Here is a 23,093-nt window from a genome sequence, read left to right on the forward strand (position 1 = left end):
GGGCAACCGCCAGACCTCTGTGCAGGGCCTGTGGGAGAGACAAGGGAGGAACTGGAGGAAGAAATGCTTTGTTTGCTGCCAGGGACCAATGTCCAACCTCCCATGGGCATGGGGAGGAAGGTCACCGTATCCACAGGCACCCCTGGAACAGGGCAAGAAGAGATAAGAACCCCTATCAGCTTCAAAGGGGCTTCAATGGAAAAGATTATAGAATGGTTTGGTTGGAAGGGACCTTCAAAGACACCTAGTCCACCCAGCCTGCCACAGGCAGGACATCCATCACTAGATCAGGTTGCTCAAAGCCCCATCCACCCTGACCTTAAACACTTGCAGAGAGGAGGGAACAGAACTGCTTGATCCTCAAGGGACAGACTGACAAACCCATGGCAGGAAGGAGGACGATGAAACAATTGATGGCTTGGGTCAAATGGGAGGAGCGAGCAAACAAGGAGAGAACCGGGTCAGGGAGAACCTGTGTGACTCAGCCAAGCGCTTGCGCAGCAGGATCTGGAAATCTCCTTTAAGAGCACGCACACACAAATGCAATAATATTTCACAATCCTGCAGCACTTTTAAAGTGCTCCAAGTGCTTCATAAATATTAATTAAGAAACAGTACCCACAAATCAGAAACATAAGACCAAGATATAGCTATCTCACTTAATATTTAACAGTACGGTAACTCAGGGAGCAAAAACTACTTTTAAGAAGTCACATACCCACAGTCCTTCTCCTGTCTCAAACAACCCAGGCTGTGTCCTACAGCCAGGCTGCACAGCACTTGCTAAGAGAGGCCAGTGTTCAGTATTCGAACTCAGACTCCTGTTTCCATGCGGGGGACAATCCCTTGCACACCACAAGCAATCCCACTCCACCCGTCTCCCTTGATCGCCAGCCAAGCCCAGCACAGGGGTAATCTTACCAAAGGGACACCGGTATGTGGTTGTAAATTGTGATTTTGTGCTTGAATTGTCTTATCTGCCTTCCCTAGCATTTTAGCTGCACAAGTTATCTTCAGCAATTGCACCTCAAAGTTCACGTTTTACAACACTGATTCCCTTAAAAATATTTTTTTTTAAAAATTGCTATTAGTAGGTCAACCACATTTGCCAAGTTTTAACAGACTACTTCTTTCTCAGCTGCCCAATTTCAAATTCACCTTTACATATAGCTTAAAAGGAGGCAAAAAGTCATCACAGCAAGTAAGTGGGATGTGATGCTTAACATCAAGGTTTACAAGAATATACTTCAAGTACCAGCTGAGGGTCAAGAACTGTGATTTTACTCTGCAACACAGGAGAATTAAGGAAGCAAAAGGAGGAAACCTAGCCAAAATGCAGAAATATGTACACTCTTAATTAATACAAGGCTACTAGGAAAAAGCAGATGTGAAGTCACACTTTGGTTTTATTCAGGGAAAAAGCCAAAGTCTACAAGAGCCAAACTGAACTTATTCTAAGCAGTGGCAGACCCTGAAATACAGCAACATTACTCCTTCAACATTAATAAAACATGTTGTATACAGAGCATTATTTTTTTTTTCAGTCCTTGAAACCCTGCCAAGTCATAAGCTTTTTACAGGAACGTTGAAATGGATGTTGATCAGAGCCATACCCATGTGAGTTTTAAATTTTACCACTACTTAGAGGCCAGGGCTTCCCCCCCAGCCCCTCACACATCTGCAAATTCATTTTTTTGAAAAGCCTAATGAACTAAAAGCTCACACACCTTCAGTGTATGAAGATACTGAATTCACTCTTGGATTATGACCTGAACACAGGCCTTGAAAGCACTATGGACTCCTCCACTCCCTAAAATGAAGTCCCTCAAAGGTAAAATTTTACAGTTTATGTATGAAAAATAATAGCTTCTTGGTAAACAAAATCAGAGAGTCAGAGGTCACCTCACTACCAAGAACACTATATTGTCTTCCCCATCCCTCCCCATGTTCATCAGCATCTGCTTTTTCTAAGTCCTAAGTTTTATTTTTTAAAAAAGTTAACATGATTCATAAAAATACAGTTTGTTTGGAAGTACAAGGCTGCTGGCACCCAGACAAGTGCTTGATCATTTTGTTGTTGCATCTGATGTTGCAGACCTTCAACTGAATGGGGAAACTTCATAAAACCTAAAGTGCTTCTTCCTTTCTAATTAACACAGCAATGAAAAGTAACAGCCTGGCATGGAAACTTCTCTCTAGCACTATGTTTTTGGAATTATTCATCTACTCCACACTCCACAAGACTTTTTACAACATGCTACCCAGTACTTCACCCTTTTCAGTTTCAAGGCTTCAATCTGAAGGCCTCCATATCGCAGCAGCTATTGTGGCAAAGATGCTGCCCCAGACGACCTGCATGATACCTGCCATCCTTACCATCCACTCATCTTACAGGCCTCCTGTGTGTATTCTGCACCTTTGAAACCAAAATCAGCGTCCACTGCAATATATAGCCATGCTATCACCCACACAAATTTTAAAAAGTATTAACTAGGTGTGCCTTGAGTTCAATAGGGAAATGGACAAAAAGGACACAGCCTATGCCCAATTCAGTCTCTCTTAAAAATCCCTGGGCTGGGAACTTCTGTGTTCTTTGTATACCATCCTCATTTATGTTTATTTAAATAATGACAAATATTAGTTTGAAATTTATCGTCAGTGCTTTAAAAGATGTCTCCAATCCTACCAGGGTAAAGAGATTATACTAAACAAAACAGTTTGTTTATACTACTAGTACATCTAATAGGAAATACTCCAAATCCCCCATGCTCAAAGCAGGACAACATTACAGCCCATCTTTCCACGAAGGGCTGCTATCTCTTGCAACCAAGAGGCCAGAAGGACCACGCGCAGATCACAAGGCCTGAAAGATCAAGTTGAGAGAAGCTGGTCTGCAGACCCTCTGAACCCACCAAAAACATCACATGCCCACCAGGCCCAGCAAACAAACAGTAAAATAAAACTAAAAATCACCTTGTGCTTTGGCAGCAGTAAAATGGCTGGAAGATGCAGGAGAATTAAGGAAGGAAAAACCAAGTCAAAACCCAGACATACACGCGCTCCTGGTTAATGTGAAGCTACTAGGAAAAAGCAGGTGTGAAGTCACACCTTGGTTCCTTCAGAGCAAAGGTAAAGGACTGTAACAGCCCTCGAGTTCACTCTGGGCAATGAGAAACGCTGAAATAAGAATTTAAAGACAGCAAGACTATGACCTCCAGCCTTTCATACATTATTTGTGTTGGCTGTCCCATCACTCCCTCATTAAGGAAAGGCCAAAACAACAATATTTGTTCTGTTACATTTATTATTCACTTGTAGCTACAAACACACGGAAGTCAAAGGTTCAGTAACTGTAGAGAGCCCAGTGCTTAGATGAAAGTTGGTTTCTGTTAGACTGGCCTGACTACGATGTACAAAAATTCGGAGGAAGGTTTTGGAATTTTTATGTTTCAGATAATCTTAAAATTAATTTTAAGTCAAATTAGAAGAATTAATCATCTACTCTATAAAACCTCATATCCGTTTCTACTATCGATAGCTACTCAGCAAAACCTCTTAGGGCACAGCACGCACCGACATGGGAACAGCAGAGGTCACCTCCAGCATGCAGAGACCCAAAGTAGTCAGAGCTCCACAGACACCGCTGTTGTATCCCAGCAGCCCAAACACAGCGATACTGCACTTCCCATCTCAGAACTGGAGAAAACTATGTTCAGAAAAGCTGAAACCGAGTTTTAACACTACCTTAAAATAACCATTCACACAAAACCAATCACTGGTGCAGGTACTGAAGTGTGAAAGCAAAGACAGAGCATCGCCCTGTCCTTCTCTTTTGAATATATTAAAAAATTATGTGGTTCTATTAAGCTGTTTCTGTGTATCCAGGTCCTGTATTTGGTCTCATACTGATTTTGTACTCTGGAACTGTGCTTGTACAAGCACTAGCAGAGCAAAGCTCTCCTCTACAGCTGATGCTCTTTTGTGCTAGGACCACAAACAGAAACTGAATAAGATAAATATTTAAAACCACAGATACTTAGTGAAATCTCCTCAGCACACTTTACATGTCCTCTTGCCTAGTGACTGCACCAACGCTCCCCTCTATCTATAGACAAAAATCATTTCCTAATTTGTACACCAACGACAGCAAGTCAGTTTTGAAGGGGAAAGGAGACAGGCAGCACTCAAAACTCCAAGGATTATTTACGAGTAAACTGAAGCCCTATAAACTTGGCTACTGAAGAAAGATAATCTGCTCTAGCTTATGCCAAGTGGGTCAGACAGAGGAAGAACCTCAGCAATCTTCAAAGTCAAAGCAGATGGGGAAGTGAATAAGTGCCCATGTGAGCAAAGAGGAAACAAGTTGTGTTCATTTTAGCTTGTTTCGGAGCTTCAGTTTTCTACACACCATCAAAAATAACAGACTTTTAACTGACATGAGCAAAAGAGCTCAATTCTGTAACTAGCATTAGAACTGAAGAGTAATTAAGACTGCTGTTGATGCAAAAAAAAAAAAAAAGAGAGAGAGCCCTGTGTCTGCAGATTGAGGACACTTCTTGGCTCGGGCGTAGGGAGACGGGTAAAGCGGAGGAAAGGTGCTAAGAGGCAGAGACTGGGAGAAATGTTCTTTGCTTTGTAGCTATAAAAAAATCTCTTGGGATTCTTTATCATTAGTGCCTCAGTATCACTGATATAAATATTTATGTAGCCATAAAGTAGGCTCTACTTTAGAGCAAACTGTAGCTCAAATTAGAGCATTTTTAAAAAACAACGCATGAGCTTGTAGCTAATTTTTTTACCTTTTTTGAAATAGAAAAAAGCAGCAGTCCACACATGCCACAGAATTAACATACACTGCATTCCTTACGAAGCTGAAGTTGACCTCTCGTTCCTTTCTCAGGCTTTACATCGCCAGACAAGATCTGGGCCAAGACCATTTCCATACCCAGGGATGGACCTCTGTCTCCGGCTAACCTCATCCAAGTGGTGAAACCTAAAACCAACTAATCTCTCCCAGGGTTATGCTTGTGGAACTGGGAATCCCTCCATCTGCCTCAGCAAAATACAACGATCACTGCCTGCAAAATAAACAGCACATTAACCACAGAAAAATAGCCCCTCCAGCCAATGTGCTTCGTGCCACCCACCAAGGGCTAACAATTTTCTATCAGATCCCTCCACCTAAAAAACAAAAGAACAAAAAACATTTCATACTTTGAAGAAAGAGCTTCTGCAAGTTGACAACACGCAACTTCTTTTGGACCCACACCAAGAAAGGTGTCCTGGGTTTGGCCAGGACAGGGTTAATTTTCACCGGACTCCAGGAAGGGGCACAGCCGGGGGGTGGGGGCTGACCCCACCTGGCCAAACAGAGCCCGGTGTTCCATACCATGTGCCGTCACGCGGGGTTCCGGTGGGGGGGGCGGCGCGGCGGGAAGGCACTCGCGGCTTGGGGGGGCGCAGCGCCGGTCCTGTTTCGGGAGAGCGGCTGTCTGGGCCGTACGGTTCGTTGTTGTGTTTTCTCCTTATCTGTATCGTTGTTGTTCCTGTTTCCCTCTGTTTGCTGTTCTGTTAAACTGCCCTTATCCCGACCCACCAGTTTCTGCCTCTTTCTTTCCATTCTCCTCCGCACGCCGGCGGGGGGAGGGGCGGCCGCGTGGCGCTTTTGTTGCCGGCGGCAGCCGAAACCAAGACAGAAGGACTCCCTTCCTCTCCAAATTACTGGGAGTTTTGCAAGCTTTCTGCAATCAGAAGTAGCAGACCCTGAAGGAGCACAGAAATACAGTTCACCACGTTGCTTTTAATCAGGAACTTTTAAACTGAGTTGGGAACAGTGGAAGGAGGAGTATTCAGTGCTATAGTTTACTAGGGAGACAAAGAGCCAAGGACATGCTGAGGACATGCTTGTCTTCCAAACAAAACATTGCTAAGAGAAATAGGCATCCTTCCACCACTTATTTTAGGAGGAGGCTGCAGAGCTGCATCAGCTATTCCACTGGTGTCTCCACGAGTGTTTTTTGCTCAAAACTTCTGCTGGAAGAGCCAGAGCTGCAAAACTTGTAAGAAAACCCCACAAGAAGAGGCATTGAGGGGTTGCACAATGCCAACCCGCTCTAGATGCGCACATCTTTATGCAAACTCAAGTGATTGTCTGGCTGGGTTGTCTGGAGCATGAAGAGGACACGAATAGGTATATAATATCTTTGTTTGTTTTTCTGTGTGTGCATGTTGAACAATCCATCAAGAAACTTGCTGAGAAGTGTGAGGGAGTGGGGTGAGGCTGTGTTATGAGTGATAATAAGGGTGAAGCTTCAAACTGCAATCACTTCAGCATTTTTTCCTATTATCAGTTATCATCACAAGCCAAAAAGTTAACTACCTTGCTTTATCTAACTTTTTACCACAACAACTATATCTTTTAGCAAAGATATCATCACTCTCACAGCAGCTTTAAATGTTTAAAGATGCAAATAGAGGATATCCCCATATGCCTCTTCCCACTAAAAAAAATATTAAAAAAGGGAAAAAGATATGCAAGTTAACAGAAACTCATATCAGCTTTTTAACAGCATCTCCTCAAAAAGGATTGTTTTTTTCTTTTGTGTGGCACGTGCATTTGACCTGGGTCAACACTGTAACGTGGGGAGCTGAAAAGGGATCACCTGATGAAACAGCGATACCCTCCCTTCAAACTATATTGCAGGAATTGCAGCCAAGCACCCCAACCGCAGCAAACACAGTAAGAGCCTTCTCGAACTGCACACATTCTGTGTCAACAAAGCAGCATTAATACAAAACTCAATTCAAATAAAGGAGTAATGACCCTTTGGAAAGGGTAGCGCTTCATCAGGCTTCCACCATACCAAACAAAGACCATCTAAAATACTCCAACTGTTGCAAAAGAAAAAATTATTAAATCAAAGGAGGAAAACAGTGTCAGCCTCGCACACGTTTCATTGTTGAATAATGACAGTGTTTACCTCTCCAGCGTAACGCATTACTGCTCTGGATCCAACTTTAAAGCAGAGTACACGACAGAATTAATTACATCCTTTCTTCTTAACTACCATTCCCTGGGTTATTTATTAGCTAGGTCTGCATATATTCATAGATGTGTCTAATATACAAAGTTAAAAGGATTTAAAACTGCTGTCTAAACACTTCCCTGGTTTGCAGAGTCCTCTCCACTCTCTGGACAGGCAGCGGCATCAATAAATACATCCTCAGGCTGCAAATTAGTCACTCCTCAAACTACGTAGCAGTCAAGGGAAATGTGGGGGAACCGCAAGCACGCTGCAATGGGCAAGCGCGTCTCATCAGCAACCTGTTGCTGGATGCCAAGCAACGAGCTCTCTGACATGTACCAGATATGGCTCTCCTAAGGTCTTTTCTCTGAATTAGTAAAATGCAAAGGATGCCATCACGTCCAGCTTCAGCTTTGTCTTACAGACCACTCTGCCTGCAGTTCAGCGAAACACCAAGCAGACCATCTATCAGGATCAGAAAGTCCACCTTTGGTGGACTACCCACAGTTTGGAGTCCACCAGCCCATTCACGTGTGTTTCCAGAAAAGTCAAAAGCCACACTACACAAGATACTTCCTGTTCAGTACCCTGGCAAAGGAACAGCAGATAGAAAAATTCAGACAAGCTACCTAAGAGGAAAACTAAAGGGAACCCAAGTTCCTCTCTGCAGTTTTCTGTTTTACTAAAATGAGGTTTTAAGGCTGAAGACTTCTCTGCTCTCCTAGAGTCCTTCCCAAAGAGGGACAAATACCAGGGAGAAGCAGACTGGAGAAGACTTCTGGTTTAAGAGTGGATCAATTTTATTTCACCGAGGTCCATCGTCTCAAGGGACAGAGGCCAGAAGCTTCCACGCTGACCATCCACTGGAAGGAGATCAAAAGGGAGAGAGGGTGGGTACTGCTACAGACCCAGCGGCAGGAAACAGAGAGAGAAAAGAAAACCCTTTCACAGACACTTTACGAAGAACAGCAGCACTTTTATCTTTGTCAGCATATATGCTAGAATACTATATTCCCCCCCATGTAAGTACTGCAGTCACTGTTTGGCCTCATCCAGCATTACAAGCATCTCCAACTAATACACAAAATTAGCTGCATATCTGGGGATAAACTTGTTGCCTTGCATTAGAGGTCAATCAAATCTTCTCTCCATCACAGAGAAAGGAAAATACGGTACATTTTGGTACAGCAGCACATTTAGCTCTTCCACCCATCACCCAAGCCATGGCTGGGCTGCCCTCCAGCTCAGCAGAATGCCCCCGTGATTTGCAGCAGCACAGGAACTGGGTTTGCAAAGGTATTTAGAAGTAGACAAGACGATGTGCTCGTAATGAGTGCTCAGAAACCCTGTTTATCACTGATCAGCTTGAATTTAGCATTTTCGAGGTGTAGACGGGGTTCAGAAGATGGAAGGGGGGGGTGTTAAATTTGTTTGGGTTCTCCCATCTTTTGGGCTAAAAAAACCCATAAAACTCAAGCTTCTTATGATTCGCCCTCCACGTCAGAAACTCCTGCCTAGAACTGTTGAGGGAAAGAGGGAAGAGAAAAGGATGGAGGAAGAGTGACTGTATCTACAGTCTTGGAAGTATTAACGCTTCATTTTCCTAATGAAATGACATTAAGTGATACCAACAAAACGAGTTTACTTTCCAAAATTAAAAAAAAAAAATGCAGAGAATCTCTTGGGAAAAAAAAATCATAAATTGGTCAGAATATGCAGTAATATGCAGACAAAAGCTGTATTTCATTATTCTGAACCACGTCCACTTCATTTGATTAAATTAATAAATTAGGTCCTTATGTCACACTACAGGCATTACCCCTACTTTTGTTTACTACATCTTTCTAGCCCTAACCACAGCACACGCAGCACAGCTGGCTGGCAGCTCACAGTTACAACACAACATGCAGAAGTAGTTAAGATAGAGGAAGTGATTCTAAAAAACCTACCAAAAAAAAAAATCTTGCTTCACTTACCTAAGCAAAGTTGTCATTAGAGAGTATTCCAGTACTAAAATCCAAGAAGAGAGGCCTGAAAAAAACACAGAAAAACACAAGATTTTAGTAAGTAGGATAATACTCACTTTTTTCCTTGGGAACATAAAAAGTCAGTGATTTAAAGAAAAAGAAGTACATTCACTCCACCAGTTGCATTTCAGACAGTTATTTGTACCAAAAAGGTGCTCCTCAGGCAGCAAACACATCAGAAACACCAGGGCAGATTTTCCACTGCTGTTGCCAGTACTATACCAGTGCAATTCCTCAAATGTCAATCACACTGGACTGCAATAAAACTAGCGTTATCCAGCTAGTCAGGCCCAAGGCAGTTAGCTAAACTGCCCCATTTAGATTTGCAGTCATTCGTCTCTCCCCTCAAGCTGGATTACCAGAAAGTCTGGACCAAGCTGTAGGGTGGGAAATGAGGAGTCGTCATCCACCCCAGTCAGGCTGAAGGTGGCAGGAACCAAAAAGTGTTGCTTAAAAAAAAAATCCAAACCACCCCATGGCTAACGGCGAAAGCCTGCGAGGCAGCACAACATGGATTGATACTGGTAAAGCTGTGACATGCAAGCCTTTATTACAGCCACAGAAATCCACAGCATGGTGCAAGTTACAGGGAGAAATGGCACATGGTCTTACCAAAATCACCGCTACCAAAAAAAGCACTCCGGGCTTCTTAAGAACCATGAATGCAGACTGAAAAAAAAAAATAACAAAAATCAAACAAAAACCCAAAAAAACCCACCCAAACTAACTGAATATGGATGACCGCAAGCCTCCAAATCAAAGAGGGAGTTGATCGCTGTTTAAGAGGAAGAAGTCATTGCTTGTTCCAAGATTAAAAACTTATAATTCTGGCCCCGGCTGAAGCACCACCATTCACTAATCTGGTACAATTTAGTCGGGCTGATCCTCTGCTCAGACAGACGGGGCATTATCAAAAGTTCCTCTATTCATTGCGCTTCCTGTTAGCCAGTGAAAGCCCCTTTTATATGCGCCTCGAGAGGCTGTTCGAGCCAGGGAAGACTTTCCGATAGAGAAGATAAGGTAGCTGGGTTTATTCATGAGAGGAGGAAGGGAAGTCGTACGGGCTGATTACAGCTGCTCCAAAGCTGAACACTGGAGGTTTGGAGGAGGGAGGTGGAAGATGATGGATTTCTTATCAATGAGCATTATACCAATAGCATTATTGTTAGAACTAGGCATTGCCTCTCCTGACATTCAACTACAGAATTGAAGTTTTACTCTGAAACTGGCATCACTAAATACACCTACGTGGTTGAGTAATTCAAAAACACATGGAAGAGGCAGAATGGGATATTTTTAAAGAGACTGAGCAAATTAAAACAAAATTTAATGAAAGAACAATACCCAAGACCAAAAGGATAAAGTAGACAGTCAGAGGGAAGACGCTGCCTGGAAATGCTCTCCAGATTAAGACAGTTCACTTATAATCTTCAGGGTCAGATCCTGTTCTTATTGCCAACATGAGCACTGAGACTTCAGTAGAGTAGGATGGCGATTTCCACATTACTTAACATGTGTCAGCAATTTTGAACAGTTGCTTTGCAGATTCTTCGAGCTAACCAAGCAAAACCCCACCGAGAGCCGGGTATGGTACTTGGCGGATGAGAAGCTGCCTGGAAACTCTATTTAGAGACTCTGAACATTAATAGGGGGTACGTTTTTCAAACAATCTGGTACAGTTATAATAGTTTTAAAATGTAACAAGATGGAAATACAAACAAAAACACATTTCCCAAGTTTAAAAAGGTCGAGCCAAAGCAGCAAAACTCTACCAGAAGTTAGGCCTAACAATGATGGTTGCAGGGGTAAACCCTGCCTCTTCCTTCCCCTCTCCCAGACTATTCTTCTCCAAACGAACTAGCAAAATAAACAAGAATCAAAACACCCAGAGCAGAAAATAGTGTGCGGCTTTAGAAGAAAGAAAACAACTCGGCCATACTTCATCATTACTCCATCCAGCCCAAACGCACATTAAGTCATTCAATGTTTTCCCCTCTGACAATGCTAAATGAGTTCAAAACAAGCAAAAACAATAAAATGTTTTTCAACACACTATTATATGGACAGGAAGACTTAAAAGACAAGGTGATGCATTTTTGAACAGGCACCAGGTTGAATCAGACTGGGATGGGGTGCAAATCTCTACTGGGCAGAAAGAGGGAATAACCAAACCTAGAATGGCATAAAGACACAACAGAGATGGTCCACAGGTCGCCACGGGGAGGGTGAAGTATCAAAGATATTTATGTAAACAGGGACAAGCCTGCCAATGGCTGACAAATTACCTCTTGCTTTGCAGAATGCCAATAGGCAATCAAAAAGTACCAACAACAAAATCCAGAGCTTATTTTGATCCAGTTTCTGCTCTAGGTTATTATTAACTCCATACAAAACTTCAGCACAAACTGTACAGACACTCCAGTTTGCTCAGTGGTCACGTAATTTCTTCTCGGTGAACAAGCAGAGAATTAGGGAACCAGGAGACAACAGTCACTTTCTGCGCTGCCACCAGCCTGTATCTCCTCCGACGCATCAGGCAAAGCTCAGCCGGCACTTGCTCTCCCCACTTCGTGTGGCAGCGGAGATCGTGCCAGTTGCAATCGCCAACTTCAATTGTAAACTACAGCGGCTTGCTGGGCAAACGCTCAGATGTCGTGGGTATTTCAGCAAAAAGTTGCCAAGCCTCAGATTCCCCGCACAGTAAATAAGGGTGATATTGCTCACCTATCTTCACACATGCTTTGCAGCACAATCTCTGAAGAGCCAGCAGACTGTTAGCGATCTGCAGTGCACGAGCGCAATTGCCCACGTTAATCTGCAGTTTAGCACCAGTAGTAAGGACGAGTTTATCACAGCGCAAAGGGTGTTTCCCGCAGTGGCAATGTCGTAATGGGACGACAAGACACAGCCTGCTTGTTCGGCACATTTTGTGAGATTGTTGGGTCCTTCTTGTCACAAAGCAACTCTTGTTGCACCGATATTTAATTAAAAACAAGTGAATGAAGTGCACCCAAACCTTCCCATTTGTTTTAAAATCTGAGAAACCCGCACTGACAATTTACAGCTGATGAACCATTGATACTCACTGCATTGTAAGGAAATGAAGAGGCATGGACTAGATGTTCCTTGGTCAGCTCTTTTCAGCTTGGTAAAGACCCAGCTGCAACCAGTTGCTACAGCTGATGGGAGGGAGTCAGCCTAAGTCTGGTCATCCCCTCCACGCCAACAGACTACGAGAAAACCACAACAACAGGCCAGTGCCCCCTGTTACAGAGCTGGATACAACTAATTTTGTTCAGTTAAAATATGACTTGACACACATTGCAGTTTCAGGAAAGAAAAAAAAAAAAACAAAAACAAGTTTACTTGGCTCTGAAATTTTACCGCCCATCTTGTGCAAATTCAAGGTTGGTTTTTGTGATGATGCTGGGGTTTGGTGTTTTAGGGTTTTTGTTTGTTTGTCTGTTTTTCTCCATAACCCTAAAAAACAAAAGTTCCTACTTCTAAAGATCATATTAGGTTTTTCCACCTCCTCCGCCTGCCTGGCTACAGATACCCAGATGTCTAGCCTCCAGCCTCTGTATTGCTGGAAGTTACACTTAGAATGGCTGCAACTGAAGGCAGTGGAAGTTTTTAATAGTAGTTTCTTTGTCACTCCAAGAATCTGCTTCGCCACACAAGCCTGCAATTCCAGATTTCTGCATAGATTGCGAGGGGCACATGGCATGGATGCTCACCAGTGACTGGTGCTCAGCATGTTCCTGGGCAGCTCTGTGGTAACCACGCTGAGACTGTTACAGAAGGTTTCCGCAGAGCTCGGAGATGAAGGTTGGCGAAGAAATCAAAAATTCAGAGAGTAAACCCCGCAGGTGCAATTCAGACTCTGCAAGCTTGTGACGCGTTGAAAGAGTGCGGGTTTGCCATCCCATCCTCCAAGGGAAGCTGCAGCACACACTTCGCAGTCCCAGAAAGGTTAGAGGGCTGCCAGAGCATGCACAGGAGAAGGTTTGTGTGAAAACAGAATCAACAGCCTCTACTAAATGCTTGTAACCAATTAAGCAACAATTCTCCACTGAGAATACAGCATTGCCCAGCTGCTTACCTAATCCTCAAACCCCTGCTTCTTGAGCTGGCTTTCAATTCTTAAGTCTTCCACTCCTCTTCAGAAGCAAGAGATGAATAAATGTTGATTCCCTAGACATTCTGTTTAAAGGGCAAACAAAAGCCCTGGAAAGACCATCAGTACTCCAAAGTGACTTAACACTAACGAGGTTTCACCAGCAAGTCTGCAAACATCAATACGTGTGAGCAGCCATGCTAAATCCACCCAAATTACTCATCTGCAAGGCTCTCCTCCAGCCTGAACTGGACTTCAAGCCAAAGGAAGACCAAATCTGGAAGATGACTGAATTTTCTGTGGTCTGCATCCCTGTGTTGAGCTACTCAGTGATGCTAGGCAGATGCGTTTTGAATGTGCTGCTTCATCTCGTGTAAAGGGGGGAGAAAAGGAAAGAGTCAGAAATAGTACTTATCTGAAAAAAGCAAATATTTTAAAATAAGTACTGCTACTGTTCGTAGAATGGCCTGGAAGAGGGATACATCTGAAATTCCTTTAAATACATGTGTCCAGTTTTTAAACTGCATACAAGTCAATCTGACAAACGAGCTTAATTAGGATTGCTCAAATGAAGCCAAGGGTCCTATCTCCCACCCTCTTCCTAAGTAAGCAAGCACATGTTTCTGGCACAGACACTGGTGTGTGAGATTTTAACATTCCCCTTTCCATAAACAGCCATACATCAAGCTCTAAAAATTTGCTTCACGGAAACATTTGCGTTAGTAAAACTCAATTATTCTAATATTTGTATGACACATGCAGGAGGGGTGCATAAGAAGGTTATGGTGAGCTCATTTAAGAATTTAAACATGTACTTGTTAAAAAGTTTTTGAATTATTCACTCAGCTCCACCATTAAGTCAGGCTTCCAAAGGAGCCTTTAAACAATAGCACAGAAGACGCTGTATTTACAACAAAAAGGCAGTATTGAAGCTATCACTGTCTCACAGCACAAGTCATTCATAATTACAGTCGTAAATGCACAAGGCACAGTATCATGTGTTCATCCACAATCCTGCCGGGTTAGCCGGACACTTTCAATATTTATACTCATATTCCTTTCTGGAGAGGCAGCACCATTTCTATTTAAATATCTTAAGTACTGCTTTTTATGCTAAGAAAGAGCAATTTTTTCAAGAACATCCAAAGTTGAGAGAAGTGCTCAAGAACAGTACTAAGCAAGATTGGGACAATCTTTTATATTTATCTATTTTTATAACGGCCCACATGGGCTAGCACACAAGTATTTTGCTATGCCCCCTAAAGCTTCAGAGCCAAACTCAACTGAAGACATCGCCATGCATCTCAGTTATCAGCTTTCATACTACGTTTTCATACAGCACAGCAATTCTCTGCATACTTGCTCCTTGCATACCTACCATTCCCACCCCCCCCACCCCCCATCCCCCCCACCCCCCTCGAGCCCGCTTGGAATAACGACCATCTTTAGAGGGAGGAAAAGCAGGGAACTTGGAAGAGATAAGACGAGCAGTGCTCCACTGCTGGTACACACATCCTCTTACCACCTGCATCCTTTCTCCCCATCTCCTTTCTTCCACATCAGAAGCTGCTCTTGGTAGTTCAGCTCGATGAACGTGAGCCAGGATTGCCTCTTAAAATAACTACTCCAAGACTATTTCAGCTATGAGCATCACCCACAGAAACACAGAATCATAGAATGGTTTGGGTTGGAAGAGACCTTTAAAGGCCATCTAGTCCAACCCCCCAGCAATAAGCAGGGACATCTTCAACCAGATCAGGTTGCTCAGAGCCCCGTCCAACCTGGCCCTGAGTGTTTCCAGGGATGGGGCATTGACCACCTCTCTGGGCAACCCATTCCAGTATTTCAGCACCTTCACCATAAAAAATGTCTTCCTTATATCCAGTCTAAATCCACTCTTCCTTAGTTTGCATATTGTCCTCTCTCCTGCATCAGTGTGTTCCCAAATAAACTCATCGGCTGGTGACACAAGGTCATAAAGATGGGAAAAAAACCAAGGATACCCTCCCATTGCATCCAGCCATGCTCCCAGAGCAAGGGCAGGATGAGTCAGTCTCCCGATATAGCTGGTTTCAGGCGTTTCCAACAGCATGACTTTAATGACAGTATTTCATTTCCTTCAGCCATCTCATTGAGAGCGCTGAAGTTAAGTATTAATGAAGTGTTTTAACACTCTCGCTGTCTGGAGGAGACGTGGGGTGTCACCTAACCCGCTGCTCAAGGGTGAACATGTAGCTGCTCCGCTCACCAGCGCAACCCAGAGAAGGGTTTCTGCACCACATGAGCTAAGGAGAGGTTTGGGGGTGAGAAGCCCGAGGCAAAACGACCACATTAACAAATACCACAAAGCCCTGAGACCACAGTGGGAGCCTTCCCCGAGCAGAACCAGCAGCACATCAATCTAAGACCATCATAACCCATCCAAACAAAAAACAAACAAACAAAAATCGAAAGGAAGGTATCTTGTCATTTCTGAAGAAATGGGGGTTCACACAGCAGCAGTGCCATCAGCAACAGGTCTCCTGAAACCTTTTTTGTTTAAAACCCTTAAACTCAACTTTGCTGCTGTACTTTCCTTCAGCCCTACAGCCCACCTCCTCCTCCACATGTTCTGACAAATCTATCTATTTGAAGCACTGGTTTTCCTGACTATGGGTAAGACTAAACACCTGCATCACTGCAAATGTAATTAACGGCAAAATACCACAGTTATTTGTAGACTTCCTGTTCATCAAATAATATTAGTGTACCTTTGCCTCGAGCAATTCTATACAAGGCTGGAAATCCTGAAGAGACAGTAGAGAGAGCAGAAGCAAACCCCCCCTCCAGTGCGCAATGCTGCTTTGTATTAGGTTTTGGAATGACTCAGAGGGGAAAACAAAATCATCAGAATAATTCTTTAGAAATCTGTCCAATGAAAAGGAGAAAAAAAAAAAAAAAACAACTTCAGTTAAAACTCTGCATTATCCTACTCCAGTTGAGACAGGGAGGCATTTTACACTCAACTGCACTGGCAGCTCAAATTCAGCTTCAGACTCTGATGCACGCTTTAAGTCAGATTCCTAAGCAGAGTAAAATCCCTATTAGCCTGTCTTCACTGTAATTTTAATCTTAGTTAATTCTGAGTATGTAATTTATGTTAAGAATAACCCACTTTTTTCCCAGAACAGGATATATTCCATGCAGAATTATTCCCTGGCTAGTACATTTAAGGTTTCCCTTAGAGAACAATTTTTCACCTTTTGACAGCAAAATAAAAAGCACCAAAAGCTTTAAAAACATGCAAAAGCATTTTCATAAATGCATTGTGGCCAGTTGTATTAATTCACCTAATATATTCATAACCCATCAAAACCTGGCCAGCCAGTCTTGCTTCAAACTGATGCTTGTACTAGTAAAGTTTCTGATCTGTTCAAAAACTGACATTTCTCTTTTCACACATAAAAGGAGTGGAAGAAGAGAGGAAAATGGTTGCTATTTCTACCTTTAAAAAGGAACGAAAGCATCCTGTTCCCCCTCCCCTTTCATTTTTCCCAATTTATCATTAAAATCACAAACAGAAAAGTACAAAGAAAACACCTTGTAAAGATGACGTGTCAGTTTCGAGTTCCACTAGGGTGACAAAATTCACAACAATTTCTCTAGTTTAAATAAAAAAGATTTGAAAGCGCTGTCTAAAGTTTACAAAGTCTGCTTTGGAGTCAAAACAGCCAATGCTGCTGGTACACAGCACCCGTCTGTGCCATAGTATTTACATCCTGTAGCCGCCCCAAAGCTCTGAAGCCCGGGTTACTATCTCTGCCAATCGTGAAATGTTCATTACGTATTTCCTGCATTATTTGCATGGTTTTTAGGTTTTGGATTTTTTGTGGGTGGTTGTTTTTTTTTCAAATGCCCACTTAGTAGAAGCTCCTGAGAACTCTCACTCAAGCTCAAGAAAAAACACCAAGTGAATGATCAGGGAGGTTTCCGACCCTCCTTTCTGCACTTGGTCACACAGCGACCCATCTCCAAGCCTGCAAACCAACACGTCCTTTCAAGTGAAGCTTATACCCTATACAGGAGAGACAGGGAATTGTTATGCATTTGCCAAGCGAGGGTTTGTGATTTGTGAATGAAACAAGTGAGATGCATGGACCAGCAGAAGAGCCAGACTCTGCCGACAGCATGAGGTCAGGTCTATCCTGCATCGTGTCCTGCAGCTGACAGCTGGCACAAGAACACCAGATTTTTCATAGAATCACAGAATGGTTTGGGTTGGAAGAGACTTTTGGAGGTCATTTAGCCCAAACCCCCCTGCAATGAGCAGGGACATCTTCAACCAGATCAGGTTGCTCAGAGCCCCGTCCAACCTGGCCTTGAACGTTTCCAGGGATGGGGCATCAACTGCCTCTCTGGGCAACCTGTGCCAGGGTTTCACCACCCTCATTGAGAAAAATTTCTTCCTTGTATCTAGCCTAAATCTACCCTCCCTGAGTTTGAAGCCATTACCCCTTGTCCTATTGCAACAGGCCTTGCTAAAAAGATTTGCCCCATCTTTCCTGTAGGCCCCTTCAGGTACTGGCGGGCTGCTACAAGGTCTCCCTGCAGCCTTCTCTTCTCCAGGCTGAACAACCCCAACTCTCTCAGCCTTTCCTCGTAGGAGAGGTGTTCCAGCCCTCTGATCATCTTTGTCACCCTCCTCTGGATCAGCTCCAACAGCTCCACGTTCTTCTTTTGCTGGGGGCTCCAGAGCTGGAAATTTAAACAAGTTGCACTAAAATCCTCCTGAAGGAAAAAAAAATTAATTGCACATTTTAGCCTCTAGATTCTCCTCCATTTTGTGTGGTGTGCACATGCAGAAGTTAAGGAAGAGGTTTTCCAGGACTCGGCAGCACGTATGGCCCCGCGCTGAGCCGTGCTTAAAGCGGGCAGCTGTGCGAGGGAAGCGAAGCAGAGAGGACTCGGACAGATGTTTCCATTCACGAACACTGCCAAGGAGCCAGGAATGCCGAGTTCACTACCTTGGCGTTATTTACATTTCACAATATCCAGTAATAACCATGCCACAGGCAGTTTAAAAAAGGAAAATACGGCGCAGCAGGGGAGCATTTCACCACCGTCTTCGTTAAGGGGGCAAAAATGAAAAGCTTTTTTTATTCCAACTCTGAAGCTTTGCCATGTTTCATTTTGCCTGCTGTCATCCAAACGGGACACCAGCATCCCGAGCCTCGTCTGCTCACAGGATGGCCTCACGCTAATTACCTGCCATTGCTGTTCTGCAAGAGGAGTGCGCATACGCTTGCTTCTGGGGTGTCAGGGATGGTTAACTGTGCAGCCCCTGAACCAACTGAACTTTCTCCTTCTGTCTTCCAGAATAAACTGGTTTTTAGTCTCGCACAGAGGGCAGTTTCTCCTTTAGCAACCATGCCACAAACCAACGCTCCGAGGACCAGACCTGGTGCTTTTGGCTCAAAAAATATCCTTACAAATGGCTGGGAGGGTGCGTTTCATAGGCATTCATCCAAACCACAATCCCGAGACCCAACAGGTTTGAGAATTAGCTGCCAGATCCAGTCCGGCAACTGGAACAGCTGCTCCCAGCACGGTCCCATCCACCCGAACACGCTGGAGCGTTATACAGGGACCACATGCAGCAACGCACTCCGCCTGCCCCGAGGGGCTCCCTGTGGCAAGAGATAGGAAGGGTGATGGGGAAAGCGTTGTGTCTCACCAGCTTTACCATCCACAAAGCCCTTTCTGAGCCCGCAGCAGAGGTACGGAGAAAAAAAAAAAAAAAAATGGTCAATATAACCCATTTCTATTAAAGTCAGTACTTGCTTGAGCTTTTAAAGGTCTTCTGTACTTCAAATATTTAAGCTACACATTTTGTATCGTGTTTCTTTTAAAGTGTGGTGGTGGTGAACGAGGCCCAGACATGGGAACTTTACAGCGAGTAAGCACAGTGTTCCCCCCCTGCCACCGCCACCCCGGGACACCTTCCTTCTCTAAGTAAACCAGACACCAACACTACTTATGGATCCAGTTGCAGAACCAGACAGGCTTCCTAGCCACTATTCATCAACATGCAAATAGGTTTTATTTCATGGCAGGGAGAACAGATTTAAAAGGAAAAAAAAAAGTTCTGCCTTATTTCTTAAAAGAAATATACACTTGAAGAGTAGTTAGAAAATCAACATAGAACAGTAATATCTGCAAAGAAAGGCTGATCACATCTTCTTTGGAGAGATGTTATTTTTTAAAAAATTGGCAATTTCAAATTAGTTCCGAAAGGATTATTAGAGGAAACCAAATATCCATGGAAAAGAAGCCCAGCTGATGTACCAAGGCAGAGACCTCCAGAAGAACATCAGCTCCATCACTCCTCCACACCCAGAACCAAGGCAGGCAACATAACTACGAAATCTTCCTAGCATCGCAGGAAAAAAGTCTACATCAGTTTCCAGAGACAAACAGCTGGACACCACCCACCAGAACTACTTTTAAACATTAACGCTGCCGAGTCCACTGACTTGCCCTGCTAACTCTCCGGGGTTTTAGTGCGAAGTGCAACTTTGTTCTTACAAGCATTTTCATAGAAGCACCTCTGCATTTAAGTAAATGCATCTGCTATTCAGATAAAGCACCCACAAGCATGTAATTTGATATGCAAGAAGTTTTACAAAGCTCTCAAAGAGCCCAAGGACATTTGGAAGGGTAGACACAAGTTTAGAGCCTTATCATATCATCAGCAAAAAACAATTCTATTCTTAGATACCTCCCTTTGGTGTTTCCCATCATCATCCCTTTTTTTTTTCTCCTATTCCTTTGAGAAAGTAAGTTGTTTGGTTATTAGGAAAAAAAAAATGGCAGAACCTGTTCTGCAAGGCATACGAACAAAGCAGTATCTTCCAAAAAAAGAAAAGCTCATTCAAAAGTATGTAAATATTAGGGCTGGTAACACAAACAATAAAACCACAGGAAACACAAGAAATTAAGAATAGATCAGGACTTCTTCAATTTCCTGGCTGCTGGATATATAAGCACTTGTCTGGGTTGGACATATTAGAAAAAATTTACTTTCTGAATGACATCGGAGAGTTGACACAGATAATTTAAAGGGGCAAACAAAAATCAATGTCTGTTCTGATCCTGCCTGTGCTCCTTAGCAGGCAAGGACACCGACCGAGGCAACTAACCCCAGGACCTGCCCCATCCCAGCACCAGGGGTTCAGCACCCTGCGCTACAGAAGGAACTGACGTTTGCTAACTTCAAGGAGAAGTGAGCGAATGGGGTTACTCCTGTACCTTCACAGCAGCTGCTTACTGCCCAGGACACATCCAAAAGTCTGCTCTTGAATGAGGAATGGCTTGCTAACGCTGAAGCACAGCAAGAGGCAAAGGTCACAACTAGTTCCCAACACGCAGGGTGGTCCATGCCATTGCCATCCCGCAGCTCTCCCTGGCTGGAAGGCTCACACCCAGAGCTCGCCACTGCATTCCCCAGCTCGGGCGTATTCCAAAATTCCCCGTTGCTGCTAGGCTCGCATCTAGCAGCATCCCAATAGCTCTTTCTCTCCCTTCCATCATGGGAATGTGTGGGGTGGTGTTTTTTTGCCAACTGGCCAGAAGCGACATGTCCGAACTAGGCACAGTTTTACATCTCTTAACGTGCTCTGCTGCGCATCACGGCCACGTTAACACAGCCACGCTGCAACAGCTCCCCGCTCCTCATTCTGACTTCCAGACACTAAACCAAGTCTCCTTCTTCATTCCCACGTCATCCAGCAGCTCAGATCCAGCCTTCTCTAAGAGTCAAAAAAATCCCTACTCTTTGTAGGGAAACAACTGACCTCCTTCAATGCAAACACCAAGTGATGTAGCATTCCCGAAAGACAAAATTTAACGAGATTTCAAGCACGCTTCCTCCAAAATGGCTTAAGTTTCTCTCAGCATATAAATACACACAGGTATTCACGCAAACAGTATTATTCTTTTTTAATTTATACCAGAAGCACTGATGAGACCAATTTTTTAGTAAAAATTGGAAAATATTTCACAAACTAGTTCCTGGAGAGAGGAAAAAAAATGAAGACTCTTCTAAGCAGAGCATTAAAACAAAATTATAAATTTACACTCACTTGATACTTTTTATCATTTTTTGGCATTTCAAATGCTCATTCTTTTTATATAATGCAATTGTACAGTAACTGTACGATTGCCTTTTATCTGCCATCTCAGTATTAATTGACATAGCAGAGGGGGTGGGCCACGCAAGCAATCCAGTGAATAAAGGCTAAAAAAAGCACACGCATGTTTTGTAATTTCAGGAAGATGCATGCATTTTCAAGCACTTTCTTTGCCACAAGTCCTCCATCCTCCTCAAGTAGTCGTGAATCTTCATTTCAGAACTTGCTCTCTGCTTACTGAAGCGTTCTCCTTTTACGCACCCACTGTAAGCTGTTGCTGGGACAGGTTCTCGTATTAGTCTCAAACAGCCTGATGACTTCTGAACTTTGAGATTATAAAGCAAGCAAGTTACTGAACACTCACATGCAAGTCGATTGGCTAAGAAAAAGCAGCACAAAGTCCTGCCAAAATCCTAGCTAATCTGATAAAGGAAAAACCAGGGAGGTCTAAGCACTAAACCCCACAGTCTAAATAGAGCCAATTCCAGCTGCAGAAGGAAGCACCGCACGTTTAGCAGGGTACCTCTTCTTCAGATATGACATCTGAGGAGACAACATTTTACCACCCTAAAGGTACTGCCCACAAGTAAATTGTAAGAGTAAAATTCCCAAAATGCAGGAAAACATGATACTACCATGTGAATTTCATATATTGACAAATGCTGCTTGTAATCTGACGGGAAGGAGGGAGAAACAAATTAACGAGACGTACGTGACACGCAGCCAGTTACCACTTAAGTACTACTTTAATTCTTCCACTTTCAATGCACTTCACAAACATTAATCCTCTTAACATCCATGCAAGCATATTTATTATCCACAGTTTTAGCCTGTAAGCTCTTCGAGCAACGAGCTAGTTCTTTTTCTAGCTTAATACACGGCTCATGAAAGTTGGGACCGAGGCCCTGTTTTAACTGTGAAACAGCTGCCAAGAGACCAGCTCCCATCACCCCACTCCCCTCCAGCATCTTAAAGAGGAGCCGACCAAAACACCCACTCAAGAACGTACTTTTAACTTCGTTAAAAGCACTTTTAACCTAGTTAAGTGCTCAAATCTCAGCCTCCATGCTACATGCAACCTTCTTCAGGCTACATTACCAAAAGACTGAGTCAAAAATTAATTAGTAGCCCTGGCCAGGGTGGAAAAGTAGCTCCAGATTTTGGAGACTCCCAAGCCCCCACTGCACAAGCGGATTCGCACTCCCATGTCCAAGTCAGCAGGACCCCACGGAGCCACCAGCACGCAGCCGCACGGTGGGTACCAACATAACCCCCAGCACCCTCCCACACCGGACCCGAAGGTGACGTATGCTTATTTTCCTGCTGGCAACTGCACTACTTCACACAGAAAAACCTACAGGTAACAAAAACATTTGCAGCAACATTTTGCATTGCATCACACAAAAGTGTCAAGAGTCACCCAGACCTTCTGAAATTAATGTTCATTACACAAAGCTTCCTTTTATAACAGTACATAGAAAAGCGGTTTAGTCTTTATTTCTCTGCTCAAATGCGACAACCTATCTTCCTCACAGCTGCTAGGAGAAGAGAAACTATAAACATTTACATTTAATGGAACAAAAGGCTTGCTCACCACCTCTTGTGTTCCACTGTGCTCTCAGACAATGATCACTCATCATAAAAATGGGTGGAGTGGCTGCAAACCACCCAGCGATGGAAAAACTGACTCCCATGTTCAAGAGAAGCTCCTGCACAGGATGGAAACCCCACTGAAACAAAGCACTGCCAGTGCTCC

At 43.6% G+C, this 23,093-nt stretch overlaps 1 protein-coding gene across 12 annotated transcripts in view; it reads right to left on the minus strand.

The window, feature by feature from the left end:
- The window catches only part of AKAP13 (A-kinase anchoring protein 13), a 232,238-nt gene that overhangs the window by 201,530 nt on the left and 7,615 nt on the right, over nt 1-23,093 (minus strand). For 9 of the 12 annotated variants that reach the window (XM_075432212.1, XM_075432207.1, XM_075432214.1 and 6 more), the window contains exons 2-3: nt 9,665-9,721; nt 9,002-9,056 (exon numbers count right to left, since the gene is read on the minus strand). The gene's annotated coding sequence lies outside the window, so the exon portion shown is untranslated. The remainder of the gene's footprint in view (nt 1-9,001; nt 9,057-9,664; nt 9,722-23,093) is intronic. The other 3 variants (XM_075432217.1, XM_075432205.1, XM_075432206.1) reach the window with 1 other exon arrangement.

Source organism: Opisthocomus hoazin, chromosome 10 (genome assembly GCF_030867145.1).
Source record: "Opisthocomus hoazin isolate bOpiHoa1 chromosome 10, bOpiHoa1.hap1, whole genome shotgun sequence".
NCBI lineage: Eukaryota > Metazoa > Chordata > Aves > Opisthocomiformes > Opisthocomidae > Opisthocomus > Opisthocomus hoazin.